The sequence below is a fragment of the Corvus cornix genome, chromosome 4A, assembly GCF_000738735.6.
Source record: "Corvus cornix cornix isolate S_Up_H32 chromosome 4A, ASM73873v5, whole genome shotgun sequence".
Lineage (NCBI taxonomy): Eukaryota > Metazoa > Chordata > Aves > Passeriformes > Corvidae > Corvus > Corvus cornix.
The window spans coordinates 12,732,565-12,750,889 of record NC_047058.1 but is presented as its reverse complement, the minus strand read 5'-3'; the positions used below and the strand labels follow the sequence as shown (position 1 = coordinate 12,750,889).

Genomic DNA, 18,325 nt, shown 5'->3' with positions numbered 1-18,325 from the left:
CCAAGCAAATCGATGCATGTGTCTGCTCTGAGAGCTGCAAAAGCATGTGAGTGCAGCACTGTGCCCACACCAGCATGACCTGCTAGGTGTCCATCATAGTCCTGTCCTGCTGACAGCTACGGGCGTCTATCACTTCCAGCCTGGAAGAGGTGCTCTATCACTGCCACAAACCTGGCACGATGCTAACAGTGAAGTCTTCATGTGATTTTAGATGTGTTTCTCTGATAGTTCTGCCACTTTAACATCCACCCACAGAGAGGACCTGACATCTTTTTAAGCAGTTTTTTGAGACACTACAACCTGATGACTCAAGTTGGTTATTTGTCTTAATCTCCAACAGACTCAGAGCTGTTCAGTAAAATAAGTATGGGCTATTTCCCCTCAGAGTAGGTGAAAGATGGAATCAACAACTAATACATCTGCTCTACTTTACTCAGTTACCTGGTCTCATTTTGAATCAAACCCCGTCTGTCTTCTGCTTCAGCCTGTCTTACACATGTGCAGCCTCCCTGCCTTCACTGGCACTCAGGCCAGTCAGTCTGAAATTACATCACGGGCATCTTGCTGCAGCTTAGATGGCATCACCTCAGGTTACATAGGACTGGGAGAGACCCACTGAGTCACCAAGTACAGCCCCTGCTGTCCAGGCAACCACGTCATCTAATCCCTTTGTAAGTGAATCAAAAATAGTTATGAACCATATCTCACTGGGCACACCCCAGGCTAGCCATGAATGACATATTGTGGTGTAAACTGACTCGGGAAAAAGTATACAGACACATCCAAGACAAATTAGAAAGTGCAACAATCAGGGAGGCAGCTTAGTCTAATGGCCAGGGAATGGGACAGGCAGCAAGATGGCTGGGCCCTGCTGCTGGCTCCTGTTCTTCCCTATTCCACCCACAGTGCCATTGCTCCATCCCTCAGGTTCCTCTAGGCTAAGACCAAGATAACAACATTGTCCCTCCTTCCTTCGCAGATTGCTTTCAGCACTACAGACAAAAAGAGGGACACAAGAACTAACTATTTTTATCCACTTAATCTCCCCAGCAGGTTTTTAAAGCCCATATTAAAGCCCTCCTTTGCAATTCAGTCTGTGGATAATTTGCTACCTGCATCTCCATAAAGTTTAACCTGTCATAGCCTAGCAAAGGTGTAATTTCATCCCCAGGCTCTTCTGACTTGAGACTGTGGAGCTTCTCTTTGTGGATAAAGTATCAAAGCAATAGCTCTGAGACAACAGCCCTTTTGCATCTCACAACCCATGTATTATCCTCTCTAAACATAGTTTAACAGGCCAGAATCAAAACTTTTTCTCTCCCCTCATGTCTCCTCCCCACCATGCACACTTTAAGAAAGAGCAAGCACAGATAAGAGCAGCAGACAGAGACATAGAGAGAGGATGGTTTATCCCACAGACAGAGGATTACTGCATCATGATGTAATGACCTTGTTCAGGAAAGAAAAAGGTTAGTTATACGACAGCCTGAGTTGTAAAAATACCAAGTTCTTTTCAAAATGGGGTAGAATAATGTCCATTTAAAGTTATGCTGAAGAAAACATAAAACACTTGTCCAGTGAACTGGAGAGAGAAAGAGCACAGCCCAACTGGCCTGGATACAACCCCTCTCCAGACACATGTAACACACTGAATCAAACAAGCAGGGGTGTTCCTCAGCTAAGTATGCAAGGAAAGGAGATGCCATGCTGCTTCTCTGTTTTTGTATCTTCAAACATCCAAGAGTCCTTTCTGTACCCTACAAAGGTGCATGGCAAAAAGAGCCATTTCTGTGATTCACTTCAGCTGCAAAATGCTACACAGCCAACTGTTCCATTTGCCCCTTGTGAAGACTTTGCATTTGTACCTATTTTTTTCTACCTCAGAACAACTGGAGGGAGGAAGGCCACATGCTGCCTGCATATGAAGCAATACCATGAAAAAAACAACTCAAGGCCAGGCTTATTCTCTCTTTTCAGGCAACATTTAATGAAGCTTTGGTCATGACTAAAACTCCAAGGCTGAGTTAATCACATTTGTGACTACAGGTTCCTCAAAGGGACTTGTTTCTAATGAATTTTCAAATGCTATGAAACTAATAGGTATGGTATTTACCACTGAAAACACTGTAAAAGGACACTGATGCTACTGCCCCAGTACAGCACACTTATTTCACGGCACTGTTGATATTCTGCTTAAGTGAAGCGTATGTTATTAAAGCCAATATTTACCAACAGATACTACAGTTGTGAAAGTAATATAGTCCTTCCATGTAAAAATAGGCTTCCAACAGGAAATACAAGGCATTTGGCAAGTCTTAGTCCACCAAGGGCAATTGCTCCATGTCCTGTTTCCAGGACAAGAAAGCCTCCAGTTACTCCATATACTTCCAGTGGTGAATGCTGAGCTTGTCTGGTAAGTTTTCTGAGCCCAGTGGAAATCCTAGACCAGACACAGAAAGCTCTGAGTCTGAATTGGCACCAGATGCTTTAGAAAACAAGTGATTTTCATTTTGTTACAGGAATATGAGAAGGCCAAAATGCTTTATTTGTCAGCACAGGAACAGCCACTCATCTAAGTGCATGAATATTCTGTTGAAGTTGTTATAAAATCAGACTCTTCCAAGGAAACCCTGCACTGAGTAACAGTGCCATGTGCCAACTTACAGTGCTCTCTACACGTGTATGAGACAGGAAATTTATTTTCTATAGCAGACGAACAGCAATGACAGCCTTCAGACTAGAGTATGGAATATCATTTGCAGCAAATTCCAACCTCTCAAGGAGCAGCCTACAGTATCTCCCTACTAGCTCAAAGACTCCATACAAAGGCCAACTCAACCTCATGCGTCTACTGCAGTGTTTCTTCTCAATTAACTAAGGAAAAGTGTATTATCCATACATCAAAACTGCATTGCAGCTAGAGCTGCCAATTATTTATGGCAAAAGGGAGGCTGATTCATCCGACTGTATGTGGGCCTTGGCTGGAGTTTTCCCAAAACGCAACAAGAAAAGAAGAAAACCTCAGTGAATCTCCCCCTCATTCCCACTCCTTCCTCCCCCACAAATCACAGTCAAGAGGCCTGCGCTTGCAAAAGCAGCATTTCCTGGAGGATTCTTTCTGCAAATCACTCCTTTTCTAAATTCAGACAAAACACACAACTCAAAATCCATTTGCATATGATATATACGCATACAAGGACACCCCTCCCAAACACTTGGAAGCAAAACGCAATGTAAAGGGGTCTAAAGCACCTTTAAATCCCCAGTCCCCAGGGATCCCTACATCTTCCACTCCAAATCTCACAGTGTTCTGTGGCCACCTGCGTAGCGTGCAATGGCCACCTGACAACACTCGGCTTGGCACCAGCCTGCAACAGCTGAGCAGGGGCTGGGGGGCCTTGTATTTCTGCTCACAGCAATCACAGAACAGAACATTTCTGCTAAGCACAAGCACATCCTGAATCCAGACCTTTTCACAAGCTTCCTGTGTCAGATGCATTTAACACCTAACATATCACCAGTAGCAATTCTCCATCCAACATGTCGCTCCTTCACTTTGTGTGTTTCAAATGAGCCTTGTGGCCTCAGGGTGCCAGGGCTCTTCTCTCCCTGGCACTGCTGGATGGAAATTGTTCTCATTAGTTGCCACGGACTCATTTAGGCACCTACTAGCCTAGGTTTTCAAGGTCCCCAGCCACACCAACACCACTATTCCCCATGGTGAGTTCAGGACACAAAACTTCAATCATGTTTGCTTCTAACTGCTATCTTCCACTGGTCTGACAGTACCCTACCAATGACCTTGGGCATCTGACTTCATCCTTTTGTTTCCAGTGTGTTTGACACGAGTCAACCTGGCACCCAGCCCCCCTGGAGCAGTCAGACCCTGCCTTAACACATCTCTGCTTTTTATCCAGGCCTGACTTTTAGCCATTTATTGTTAATCTTTAAAACAGCTTTCACAGAAAATATGCTTTGAGATCCTCAGAGTGCAGAAAAATGCTTGAAGCATGCACCTACTGCTCACTGCCTTCTGGCACCAATATTCAAAATTCCAGTCAGCACAGGAGGGAGCCTGAGCTGCCCTTTCCATGGCAGGGGGGGATCTGCAGTCAGACACAGCCAGCTCCATGGATCACAATGCAATGCCTCCTCAATGATGCAGGGTAGACCAGTGCCAAGGTATCTTCTGCCTAATGACTCCACCAAAAAAAGCCATCAGTCTGATGAGAACTTGTGCTTTAGAGGTTGTTGGATTATGCAAGAGCACAGTTTTTCCTCTCCTTGCCCAAAAGCCAGTCCAGTTATGGGTTAATTTTGGGATTATGTTTACCAGACTGTTTGTGGGTACATACACTGACAGCTATGTGTAATTCCCGTTCCAGTACGCAAGCAATTACACTCAGGATAAGCACTGCAATAGATGCAGTCCTCAAATAGAGAGTCACACGTGTTCAGGTGTGCCCATGAGGCCAGGCTCTGCCATTCTTCTGGGATCAGCAATGCAAACGACATGAAATGCAACTCAAAAAGTACTCAAGATTAAGGTAACAGACCTCTTGTGTCACGTGTGGGCCTGGGAACTTCATCCATGTGCTGTTGTGTCCACTAAGTGAGAGGAAAGAGAGCTTACCAAATCAAGGACTTAGAACTGGAAAACTACCTTGTAACCAGATTCTTATTGCTTCTCCTTACTACATGAAAGAGACTGGCATTTACCCCAAGTGTCCAGAGTGCTCCATAGACCACGGGAGAAGACAGAGCATGCCCTGAAGAAAAGGTTGCTCAAAAGTTCTGTTTGCATTACAAGTTGGGGCATATAAAGCCCCCTAATTAGATGGTCTGTGGACTATTTACTTCAGAAACACACAAAGGTAGCAGAAGTTCTAGCATTTCAGTATCACTATAGCTTTTAAGAAGGGTCCAGGACACAACTTCTGTTTGTGAACTGTCAATATACTGCAGAAGACTCCAGTCTCAGCTTACTCCTTCTGAAGCACTAAACATTATTCATTAATGCCACTAAAAAGGAGGATTCTGCATTCCCCCAATGCAAGAAGAAGTGGAGAGAGAACAAGAGCATGGAGAGAAGGTGTGGTACAGGATGTGGGACAGAAATGAAGGGAGAAGACTGTCCCCACAGACTACCACTCTAGATACCTCCAAATATTACCCCACCTCTTTCTGGTCATGCATCCTACAAAGTGCAAGGTGCCTTCCTCAAAAAGAAACAAACCAGGGAGCAAATTCTGTCTGCTTTAGTCTTTTTTCTTGCTAGAAATCTCACTTCTTCCCAGCTTGAATTCTCTGGAACAAAGAGAGGAGATTCATAGCACAGCACAGCTAATGTAGACCACATCTGTAGGAAATAAATAACCAGGATGCCAACCTGATCTGGCTAGGCTTGCTAAAAAGATCAAACGCGGATGTAAGCATCTCTTTTCTGGAGCAGGCATCGTTTCAGTTGTTGAAATATTCATGCACCAATAGGAGCTGTGGTATCAATGTCTGTCCCTGATACAAACAAACCTGAGCTCAAAGCATGACAATCTGTGTTGTGCAGAGCAGAATCACAATTAAAAGCATTTCCCAAGCCTCCATTTCTGCATGCACACATCTGACAGCTCTTCTGGTGACACATCAAGAGCATCCCAAATCCAAGTCCACAATCTTCTGCCTGTGAGGGCAGGAGACATTAAAAATAGTTTTAGCAAATGCCCAGGATTTTAATTGTGTGCCTTCAGTTTTTCCCTCTCAGATTTACCATGCACCAGCAGCCCTGTGGTTCATCTGGGGAATGGCTGGATGCACCTGATAAATATGAGCTGGCATCTGGGCACTGCAGGTTGAATCTAGACTCTCTGCAGGGAAGCGCCTCGAAAATTTCTGATCTGGAGGATCTTCTCCTTCACAATAGCGAATAGAGAAGGAGGAGACAGAAAATGGAAAACATTAGGCCTTTCAGTCCCCTCGAGAGACACAGAGAAGTACTTTCCAGTGCCCTTTCTAAATAAAGGAAACTAATTTTTTGATGCCAGCAAATGGACAGAGACTGGTGGGGGGGCACAGCTGCTGCCCCTTCAACAAAACTGTCTGGAGAAATGAGCCCACTCAGGTGACATGGCAAGAAAATGTTTTGGTACTCCCCTTGTCACATGCACCCAACTGTGCATACACCCTGCAGAGCAACACTGAGCCTGCTAAGGTGCCAGAGCATTTTCAGCACTTGAGGATTAGAAAGGAAATGAGAATGGCCCAGCTCTGGAGTCTGTGCCGTACTGCAATGTCAAAGTGGCAGTTTGTTTCAGGCTTATGGGGATCTACAGCTGGACAAAAATGATACTGCAGTACCTTGAGTTGTGGCAAAGCCAAGCACAGGTATGAGCAGCAAGCTGGACCACAGCACGGAGCTCACTGGTCCATGTGCCAGGTGTCACCTTCAGAAGTCAAGGGGTCACATCCAAATCCTTGTTTCCATTCCCTGAGAAAGCACACTTTTGCCATCGGGACAATAAAGAAACATGAAATTACCCAAAGATTCCTTGCGCATGTTTTGGATCCAAATTGCCTTAATTTGCTTCTGATGGCAATAAAACAGTACACATGACCAGAGCAGAGCAAAGGATGTGTATCCAACCTTCACTTTGCTCTTCCCCATCTTTATGAGCCTTACAGTGCTGTATCAGAGCACCTGTACCACACCGAGCCCCAAACCCAGCATGAGGAGGCACTGAAAACTATTCCAACTGTGGAACTGGCAGCAAAGACTCCAGGGCAGAGATGTGCTTTGCTCTGCATCACTAAAGACTCAGTCACATCTGTCAGTACACTACGAGATAAGCAACTGACAATAAAACTAATGCTGGGAAATGAGCACACTGAATATATAACAACACTATTTTACCCTTGAATACTTAATGCACACAGTCATAACGATAAGTCTTTAGAGCAAAACAAAGCAACGTTCATGGCAGAGGTTCCCCAACTGAGCAGGACATGCCCCTGTTTAAGCAAGTCTGCCTCTGGAGGGGATGGATGATTCAAGACTGGACATCAGGGTATCTGGAGGGGCACCTAGCCCAGTGCTCTAAGAGCCAGACTTGCAGGTAGGGCTGGTGCCACATGCTGACACAAAGATCCTCCCAGTCCAGGAGCCAATGACCCGGAGCACTTGTAGGCCTGACTGTCCCCTGCCCAAGTCTTCCTGGGGTCAAGAGCTCCAGAAGGTGGGGACAGGAGACTGCATCAAGAACATCCCAGCTTCCTGGATGCCTGTCAGTGGGACTGACAAGGCAGATGCCATGGTGCTTGCCCAGAGCAAGGTGCACCCACCTGCCACATCCCACAATGCCTGAAGCAGTGAGTGGCACCTTGCAGCCCAATTCCCTGTCTCAGAAAACCCAGGAAGCCAGCTCATGAGCAATGCACTGTCAGAGCTAAGTTGGAGCAATGCAATTGAACATGCAAAATGAAAAGTCCTTTGGCTATCTCCAACAAAGCACAGTGATACACTTGCTTTTCACTGCATGCAAGCCACAGCTGCTGATGTTCACCTGGAAAAAGTCTCCAGAACTCCAAGCACTGAAACTATTCACTAGCAAAACACAGGTATTTTTGTCATATTTTTCCACTATAAAATTACTGCTAGGAGCAGGAGACAACCAGCAACAGCAGGTCTGAGATAAGACATTCACATCAGTGTCTCTACCTGTGCTGACCCAGGCCCAATGAAACCTACCAATTACCACTCAGCCTAATGCCATTCCTCAAGTAACATGAAAATCAAAGCCAACATAAAAGAAGATACGCAAGCTCAACTATTTGTGTCTGAAAGGTAAAAGGCAAAATAGAGCTGCAGGGAGAAAATGCTAGCTAAACACAAAATAGCACTGATGAGTGAAAAGGTTTATTTCTGCAGGTGAAAGTTAATTCACGTTCCTCTTTCCCTTTCTACTGCTGCCCTCCCCACTAAGTTCCTGGGAGAAAAGCTTCAAGGACCTTTGGCATGAGCAAAGGATGGTAATGAAAGAGGAAGATCACAGTGGGCTCCTGCCTGCCCACTGTGTAGCACAGCAAGGAACAGAAATCAGTACTCAAGCCAGAGAGGCACAAAGTGACAGCACTGTTAATGTCCCAAAGTCACAGGGAGTCCAACCAGAGCGGCAGCGGAAGCCAAATCTGGCAACATCCCCCCTGCGACCAGTTCTGTGCAGACATGGCTAAAATGAAGGAGGAGTTGTAGGCAGATCTGAAAGACCTTGAGAATCCCAGCTGGTTTTGATCCCAGAACACTGTCAGCTCCAAGGACGCTTGGACCCATAGTCACAATTAAAGTATTAAAAGAAAAAGAGAAGAAAGCTTCAGGCAAAGGGAACAGGAAGTGAAAGTGGGACTCTCCCCACAAACCAGCTCTCCTCTAGGAGCAAATGCTGCCAGGCCAGAAGATGGCTAACACAAGAGCTGAGTTTGTTATGACCAACAATATGTTGCAGAGATTAATGTGTCTCACCTATCCCTGTAACTGTATGTACAAAACCTGCAAAGAAATATGGAGGGTTGGAGGAAGACAACCTCTTGTGCCCAATTTTGTTTTTCCAGACCTTGTGAGTCGGCTCAAGACACACAGGACAATCTGGACTCCAACTTCCACACATTTTCTGAGTTTTGGTCAGATTTTTACAGAGAAATTGCCCAGTCAACAGTCTGCCTGGAAATGTAAAGTTCTCCTCCCTGTAGTGAGCAGCAAAATGCTCACGAACTTCCAGAAAATCCTCCTACAGAGTTTCGCTGGGCTTGTTGGTTTAGAGGGCACAAAGACCCCATTAGTCCCTACAAAAAGCCAGCATGCTTGTGCTAAAGCCCTGAGGTGAATAAGGCCCAAGCCCAGGGCCTGTGACAACCAAAGCAGCTCACCCTGGATATTGAGTCCTGCAGCACTGCTGTTACAGCTGCCTCCGAAACTGTTGCTGCTGCAAGCAGTGGCCCATGAGGCCTGAAACTTAATACCGTAACAGGAGCTCAAGCTCACAGGAGCTACTGAGACTTACTTTTAGTTATCCAGAGTCACTCAGTTAAGAAATGCCATCCATGCAGATCTTGGTTCAGAATACAACCTCCTCTGCAGCCCAGAGGCAGCTGCCTGCAGCCCCCCACCTATGAAGCCAGCCAGCCCCCAGCCCCAGCCCCCTGCACCATGCCTGCCACCAGCTCCTCTGCCCAGTTCCATGCTCAAGGAATGCAGCTCCAACCCATGCAGCTCCATACAGCCACAAATATCACCCTCTGTAACCAGCCTGTGCTCACGGCAGAAAACCCGGCTCAAGTCAATCCCTCCCCTCCATGCACGTAACCTGCCACGGCAACCTTTGCTCCCTGGCCTCGAACAACCCACCAGTCCATGTCCCAGACCTTCAACCCATTACCCCCGACCCCTAATTTACTCCGTATTCTGCTCACATCGTTGGGTAACCTGTGACTGGAAGCCCGAGGCTCCTCCGCAGCCATGTGCCACACTTCCTTCGGCACAGCGTCCTCCTCCCGGGCGGCTCCGGAGCTGTGCCCGAGCCCCCTCCTCCCCGCCTGACAGCCACAGAGAAGGTGGATTCACTCGAGAGGAGCCGGGGAAGTCGGTCTCACCACCCCTCCGGCCGCAGCGTCCTCTTCCCTCTCTCTCCCTCGGGCAGGCAGGCAGCAGCCTGGCTCCGGCCCTCCCGACAGCCCGTCCTCCTCCCCCTCCTCCTCGCTCTGAGGCGGTCCATGTCAGACCGAGAATCGCTCAGCAAAGCCCATGCTGATCTCTGGCCTCCAGGTTCCCTGTGCAAGCATCCCCGACCGTGCCCAGAAAGACAAGAGAAAGCAGCGTCCCCCCTCAGGCAGCCCAGCGCGGGGTCGGATCCGGGCAGGTGGGGCATCAGGGGCACGAGCCTTTAAGGGGGTTTGCCAAACTCTCTGCACAGACACCCAGGCTGTTCACTCCTGACACACGCTGTGCTCACCCCGCAAACGGAACGGCGCGGGGAAAGGCAAAATCCAGCCCCTCAACAACCCTCGGGGCTGCAGGCCCCCAAACAACCCCGCTCTTCCCAGCCCGGGCCCACCATCTCTTTCAGATGTTGCTCGCTTTGAAGCTATGGCTTCTCCTGCCTGAATTCCCTCAGCCTTCCACATTAAATACCTCGCTGTATTTAAAACAAGGCTCGTGTTCTGGTATCAGTGAAAACCGGATCTGAAAACTGCCTCAATGACCAGAAAAAGGGGCCACCCGTGCCGAGTGCATCCCCCCGCCGGAGGAGGGAAGCCTGGAGCGGCCAGACATCATGCTGGAGCACTTCCTCGGCTGGCTGGTGTACAAGTCTGGGACAAAGGGACAACCCAGCACAGGGACCAGCTCCAGTGTGGCATCAGACACCACCATGCATGCACAAGGAGAGACCACCCTTCCACGAACGGATTTTGGGAAAAACTTGGCAGGTGCTGCTGCACAGGTCAATCGGATGCGCGTTGCCAATAACGAGTATTTAAAAAAAAAAAAAAAAAAAAAAAAAAAAAGGCGGAGTTATTTATAGCCCAGAATTTCTCACTCCTCTGCAGAAGCGCAGCCCAGAGGCGGCATTGTTGGGAGATGGGGAACACGCACCGCGGCCGCGTCCAGGGCCGGTGCCGGCGCTGACACAACTTCAGCCGCGGCTCTGCGGCTCGGGGAATCCTTCCCGCAGGACACCGGGCTCCGGTCACCGCCGACTGCCCGGCAACACAGGTGTCACTGACGGCAGCGGCACCCCGGAGACGCAGAGACAACCCCGGCACCGGCGCACCCCGGCCCTGCCCGCGGCATCATCCTCCCATCGTCGGGAGGAGACGGGGCGCCGCAGACCCGGCCACGGGCACCGCGCTTCGCCGGCGGGCCGCAGGGCCCGGCCGGGGTTATCTGGAACCGCCCCGGCCGGGGTTACCTGGAACTGCGGTCGGTCATTGCTGCCCGGCCGGGGTTACCTGGAGCCGCGGTCGGTCATTGCTGCCCGGCCGGGGTTACCTGGAGCCGCGGTCGCTCATCGCCGCCCCGCCCGTCCCCCGCCGCCGCCGCCGAGCGCCCCCCGGGCGCGGCCCGTCCCCCCGCGCCGCCAATCGCCGCGCGCCCGCCCGCCCCGCGCGTCGCGGGGCCGCCGCAGCCGCGCTGGCGCAGCCAATGGGCGCGGCGGGCGGCCGGTGACGACACACGGGCCGGGGCTGGGGCTGGGGGCAAATCTTGTGTTTCAAGGCAGCGCGCAGGGAAAGCGCGGCGCGGGGGGGTGCTCGCCTCCAGGCCCCTTGCCCGCGTGCCCCCTCGGAGGTGTGCGGGCACCTGGGAGGCGAGACCGGCGCCGGCCGGGGCTGAAATGGGTCCTGAAAGGCATCATCACGCTCCCTGGTCTTCGTCCGCTGGGAATAGGAAATGCACCGTGAAATTCGGGGCTCCCCCGGATGACGTCTGCGTGTGACAGCCTGTGGGCTTCTCCTGTCCGCATCCGAACGTGGGAGAAGCTCAGCAGGAGTGAGGCTGGAGCGACCGGCTCCGGCCACTCCTGTGACAAAGAGGGCAGTTCCTTGCAAACATCCTCCAACGCACCAGAAGAAAAGTCTTATTCACGGTCTGTGTTTTCCTTTCTCCTTCATTCTTTTCCAATTTTGCTTCCCTTGGCAACATGTGGTCCTTCTGCTCCTTTCGAATCCACGGGTTCAGCTCCTCCATGAAAGGTATCAAAAGTAGAAACAGACCCAGCTTTGATGACCATGATCTCACATTTACAATATTTTCAGGGGAAAAAAATGTGCAGATAAACATGACCAATTTTACAATCTCTGGGCACGGACCAGTGCTGGGGCTGGGAGCACCAGCCATGCTCTGAGCTTGGGGCTGTGCCCGGTCCCAGGGCTGGCAGGAAGCTCTACCAGCTCCAGGTGTCACCAGTGGAAAGGGCTGTGCTGTTACATACCAAAGTGAGCATACCTTTGGCCATTTGTTTTTGTTTGATTTGTTGCATCTCTCCTGATGGAGATGCACTGGGTATGTTTAATGACACATTATGGAGCAGCCAAGGCCAAGCAATGAGGACTTACCTTCTGGTGGCTGCTACTGGCAAAGGTAAGGCAGGCCACATGCATCCAAGAGGAGATAACAAACCCTCCCAGCCCCACCACACGGCATGTGATCTTGTCTGACTACAAGGGATCACACTGCTGCCTTACAGCTCATTCAAAGGACAGGTTCTCCAGAAGCAAGAGCTCACTGAGTCACCCAGTCCACACTGACGTGACAAGCAGCTCCTACTGAATCACTACTGTCCCTTCCTGCTGTAAGCTGAAATCTCACAAAGGTTTTCTTCCCCAGTATGAGTCAAATCTGTCACTTAGCTGGCTGGCTCTGCAGTGATTACAGTCAAGCCATAGAGCAAGTTGTCAGTGTTCTTTCCACCCCCACAGAGAATTACTCCTGTGGATAGATGACTTTCAGGATCCTCTAAGGGCAGCAGGAATTGTGCAAATCTGCTGTCCCTCAACAATGGAAGAGGAGGCCTTCCACTTTCTGCTGCATGTAGTGTCCACCCCAGTGACAGCACTGCGTGCATCCAAGAGCGTTGGGACAAACAATGGGGTGACTCCTGCAGAGGACACTCTTGTTGAGCCAAGGTGGGTTAGTCAGCAGAGAGTGCAGGCTTTCACCTTTGGCTCTTCCCCCTTCAAAGTCCATGAAAAGCTTTTGGAGGAATGTCCCTTGACTGCAGTGAGGAAGGGAATGCAGCTGAAGGAGCGGTCAGGGTCCCCACAGGCTCACCCAGCCCTGCAAACCACACTGGCTGCTGCAAACTGCTGTTTAAAACAGCTCAGAGCTGGAAAGGACTGAGCAGGTTGGGCACCAGCAGTACCCAGCCACCTTCAAAGTCATTCCTGATGGCTTCAGAAAGACTGGTGGGTCATCAACCAGCCCCACACCCTGGAGCACCACAAGCCATGGGAAGTACATGTCCTGCTTACAGGCTTCCAAAAGAGGAAGGCAGCTCAAGGAAAAGCTGCAGATAGAACATGAAATCAGGCAATTACAGATGTTAGGACTGAATCTGTGAGTGAATCACTTTCATTCCTTTTAAAAAGTCCAACTAAAATCTAGTTTTAGCATAAACTTTTAGCAAAACTGCTCTTATGAGCACCATAAGAAAACTGCAGGCTCTCTGAAGCACCAAGCCCAGTTCAGCTCCCATCTGACTTTGCCAAAGGCTGGGCAAGAGCAGATGAAGGGAAAGTTTCAGTTTCCTTTCCCCTGTGAAAGAACAGAAACTTGACTCCGTGACTGCATGCAGTGAAAAAGCAGATCAGATCCCTTACTCTCAGCCCTGTCCAAAGCTACAAGTCTCCTGGGAGCCAAAGAAACTTTGCAAGCATTGACTGTGCACAGTGGAGTTTTGCCTGAAAATTACAGAGGGTTTTTAAACAACTGTGCATTTCAGGTTGGCCTTTGGAGACCACAAAGCCCTTGAACCTGTGCATTTCAGCCTTTCTGGGTTCTCCAGCTATTTTTAAGCTGCTGGATGGAAGCCAACTGTCCCATACCTGATAGGAAGCTGATTTTGCATGCCTGTCCCATGCCTTCCTGGCAAAGGAGACAAAGAGAGGAAGCAAAAGCAAAGGCCACAAAGGGGAAATTGCCCAAACTACAGAGCTCCCTTGCTTCTCATCCCAGCTGTAATGACGCTGACCCTGTTGGAGCTGGAGGGCTCTGCTGCACACTGTGAGCAGCTCCATGTGCTGACAGTGGGCACATTGCTCAAGCACATTGCTGGGAGAGGGAGAAAACAAGTGACTGTATGGTCAAGGCATCTACAACAGTCCCAGGGTGCCGGGCTCGGCAGTGCAAGCTGGACTTGCTCCACGGGTCCACCTGGGACGGGCTGGGCTGGGCCAGACCTGCAGAGTGTGGCTGGGCCTGACCTGGCCCAGACATGGACATGGTGATGGCTTTGTCCCCACAGGGCATAGGAAAGCGGGCCGTCCCTGCTAGACATCAATTCCGTGTTACTGTCATGTGGATGTCCCAGCGAGTTGGAAATGCTTCGAGAGTCCGCACGCCCACCCGTGAGGTCCAGCCTCCACAACCCGCAGGACCTGCCCAAACCCTGTTTTTTCAGGAGCCATCTGGTCTCTAAGCAAGGATGTCATCCTGCAAAAATAACTTCAGAAACTGCCCTAATTTGAGCCCCGATGCCCAATGCTTTTTGGTATGTGAGAAGCAGGAGGAAGTACCTGGCTGGACCAGGTGCATCACCAACCCCAACAGCTCCTTTCTTGTGTACTGAAATAGGCAGGACTGGCTGTATCACAACCATCTCTGCTGGAGTGTCTCTGTGATGGGCTGTGCACAAGCTTCCCAGCCTCTCCTTGGGGCATTCCCAGCCAGGAGTCACTCAGGGGCAACTCCTTCCTGAAGATGCAACCCCAAAGAAATTCAGGGCCAGGTAGCCAACACCTAGCAAAGCAAGAGAAAGAAATTTTAGCTCTGAGCAACAAATAGCCTTCTTGCAGCCTCCAAAACGTGCCTGAGGACTTCGAAAGCCTGATGCCCAGTAACCTCACTTCTTAAATTTAATCAGATAGAACCTCCCAAACTGACTGCAGAGCTGCAGACTTGCACTGCCTGACCAGCACCCCCCCCGTGCCAGAGGGGTGTGCAAGGCTGAATGTCTCAGCAAAGGACACCAAGCACCAGCATTTTCAGAAATAAAGTGTACGCTTTGCTGGGATGACCAGTGAGTTTAAATTCTTGAGTAAAAAGAGGAATCCTTTCAAAAATCTGCCTGATCCTGCTTTCACAGGGAATGCGCCCAAGCAGGGCAGGAATTCAGGAAAGCTCTGCAGATACACATCTGCAGGATGCCTTGGTCAGTGCTATGTAGAATGTAACCTTAATGGGATACATGGTTCCAGAGGTGGCTCAGATATGCCCTAGTGAAAGCACAAGGGCACAGAGTGCCCTCTGCTTCAACAGGGCAGGAAGGTGGACACAGCCTTCATCCACACTAGAACTCGTTCTGCCATATTTATCACACCTTGCTGGCAAACATGACACAATCTGAGCAATACAGCATGACTGCTGATGGGGTGTCAACAGGTTTTCATGGGAAGAAGGTATCCCATTAAGGATCCCAATAATCTCCCACATTCAGTGGTAGCTGCCAGAGAGCTCATCTTACAGATAAAATTAACTCTGATCATCAATTAATAAACCCCAATAAGAAGCAACTTATTCTGTCCTGTAAGAACTGTGGGTATTACAGTCCCCTGCAGTTTTCCCCCATGCCAAGCTGCTGAGGCACCCGCACTCGGCCCCACAGTCCCATGCCTCCCCGAGGCTGCATTACATAGGGGACTGTGGGAGCCCCTCCACCATCCCTGCCGAGCCCAGGCAGCTCCCGGGGGGTCTGAAATGGCACCACAGCAGCACTTGATTAACTGTGCCAGGAGCTGATGTGGGAAGCACTGGTGGGAGGGGACACAATGGGACACTGCAAGCTAACAATTAAATTTGGGGCCCTGCTTGGCCCATGATGTCATGGCTTCCCAGCACCCAGTGATTGGCTGCGGGTGAGCATCTGCTGGGAGCTGAGGATGATTATTTGCCTGAGGTTCAGACCTTTCCCAGCGGCTCTGAATCAGGCTGGTTGTCCTGACAACCTGGATAGTGGCAGCTTCTGATAACCACGTAATGAGGTTGTCACAAAAAGGAGCCCCTCCATCAGAGAGGTTTAGGGATCATTAATATTTCCGAGGGAGCGTGAGAGGAGAGGTAAGGGGACCATCTGGCGATGCTGGAGCGCGTCAACAGCCTCCCTTGGAAAGGAGCTTCATTAGATAGGAACCACCTACCGACATGTAGCAATGGGAACAGGCAGGCTGCCTGCCAGCAGCGAGGGGTCCCAACTGCTCAGCTGTGGGATCTGGGATACACTGAGATCCAGGCAAGGACAGAGCAAGGAGGACACACAGGTGCTGCCTGGGAATGATTCAAGTTGCTGAGTAGTGAAAGTACCCAGGGCTTACGTGGGCATGGGGCAGTAACACAGCCTGGGAAAAGTGACACAGTGAGGCTGGCACACAGAGGCCTTCCCACCGTGCTGCTGCTCTCACGTGCTGCCTCTTGGAGGGTAAGGCACCGAAAGACTCTGTGCCTTGGATTACCCCATTTTCAGGTAGCTTCTGTGAATGGTTAGAATACTTCCCACTCCTGTCCTACAAATCTCGCTCAGGGGCAAGGCACAGACTCATAAAGAGACTCACAGCTCATTCAAAGAGAATTCATGCATGGCTGCTGTCCTGAGGGTCCCTCTCAGCTCAGGTGCAAGACAGGACAGAAATGTCCCCTGAAGTCTGAAGACTGAATCTGTGGGATCACGCAAGGCACCAAACACCGTGTCTTACCCTGGGATCTACCCATGTACTGTCTTCTCACCCCAGGAAACTCTTTGTCCTTCACCCTGTCCTTGTGAAACATGGGTTTCATTCACCCTGTACTCAAGAGACCCACGAGGTACCTCCCTGTGGCTGCAGTAACTGTGGATTGAGGTGCTGCAGTCTGAAACCTTCATGGATGGCAGTAACACCACAGCTTGGAGAAGCTCGGTTGCCAAACTACTGATCCCCAGGACCAAGTTCCTGGAGAAGAATGCCCACCTTCATGTCAAACAACACACTTTTTAAAAAACTTTCCTGTAAAATGACGAAGTCTGAATCTTTCCTAAGAGGAGACAGAAATTACCTCCATAGATAAGTCCTTATGAATCTTCCAGCAATAATTGACAGAATGTGTCTTTTGTGTAATTTTAGTTTGTTCTAAAAATATCTACTAAGTGTAAATGCTTGCTAAAGTCAGTATAAGATTTCATTAATATACTTAACACTTTATTTAATAATAAAATTTTTATATTAAAAGCTGCTGTACTTTTAGTACCTATTTTTACCTCAAACCACGATTTCCCTATTCAAAATTAGTGCTTCAACTGTGGACTTAACTGAGATGTAATAGGACTATTAACACATGTCAATTAAATACCAATCAACTACTAAAGACTGCATTTAATAGATACATTTCTTAATATACTACTGCTATACCTCATTAAAATGGTGTTGAATCTTCACAACTGTTGTAAACAATCAAGTGGGATATAATCCACCTCCAGGAGCTAGTAGAACTAATGTAGTGCTCTCCTACTCTGGGGAGGTGTGTGATAGAAAATTCAAAGTTAAGACAAAGATACAGTTGATTACCTATAACAGAAATACTCTCAGATAAGTAGTAGGCATCAGGTTCACAAATCCTGCCTCTCTCAGAAAGGAAAGGAATGTCTGCAAGGAGATCCCCAACCTGGAAGAGGATTTTGCAAGAGGGAAACAATATGAGCTGATACTGCTCATACCTGTGCTCTGCAATCCTACCAGAGCTGTCTTTAGTGATTCTTCCCCATGGGAAGCTCTACAGCCCAGCAGCATTGCTCCTCCAGTTTTGGCAGATGGGAAACTGAGGCAAAGAGCAGCTCAGGCTGGGCAGCAGGTCAGTGGCAGCTGTACAGTAACCTCCCAGTATTGTCTCCCATGGAACCCCAGTGTCACTCCCAGGCCTCTTTTTTTTTTTGTAAATTGTAATTTAAATCACCTTCCAACAGGAGTAACAAGACTAACAGCTTGAATGTATCAAGCCCTACCTTAACACAGCTTGTAAACAGAACACCCCACAGCTTCCTGCAGAAACACCAGTGGGATCCAGAATTTTTCAGGACAATCACTGTAAAGTCCAATCGTGATTTGCACTTAAACATCAACCATGCTCCTTCATGGGGAACATCCCATTTGACTGAAAACAAACAAAGATGGCCCACCTGCCTGCTGAATTTTATCTGCTCAAGATGTTGAATTCAACCTGCTCTCAGGACTGAGAAAGTCAAGATTCACCCTATCTATCCAAACAGCACAGAATGGTTTCCAGTCCTTCTTGGCACCAGAGAGTAAGATTCTTCACCCAGGGCAGTGTGGCCAAGCCATCATAGCCCAGCACAAGCACCAGATTTACTGATACATGACCATGCCCAACCCCCTGCACTAGAGAATCTCAGCAGAGGTGAGAGATCCCTTCCCCTGTAGGAACCGCTATGCATGACTGTGTGCAGTACGCTTTAAAGGAACAATCTGACAGTAAAACCACCATGGCAAGATGGGCAAGTTCAGCAAATTTATCTTCTCCAAAAATAGTTGTCATTCAACAGTGATTCTTCATTGGAAGAGCCACACATCACCGTGCCTCTGT

At 49.3% G+C, this 18,325-nt stretch overlaps 1 protein-coding gene across 11 annotated transcripts in view; it reads right to left on the bottom strand.

Moving 5' to 3' along the window:
- Positions 1-18,325, bottom strand: part of LOC104694460 (serine/threonine-protein kinase PAK 3) — a 129,458-nt gene that overhangs the window by 60,176 nt on the left and 50,957 nt on the right. For 2 of the 11 annotated variants that reach the window (XM_039571894.1, XM_039571906.1), the window contains exon 1: positions 11,033-11,092. The exons of 5 other annotated variants lie outside the window; for them this stretch is intronic. The gene's annotated coding sequence lies outside the window, so the exon portion shown is untranslated. Of the gene's footprint in view, positions 1-9,456; positions 9,652-10,952; positions 11,093-11,341; positions 11,441-18,325 lie in introns of those variants that run through there. 4 more of the 11 variants (XM_039571904.1, XM_039571900.1, XM_039571903.1 and 1 more) reach the window with 4 other exon arrangements.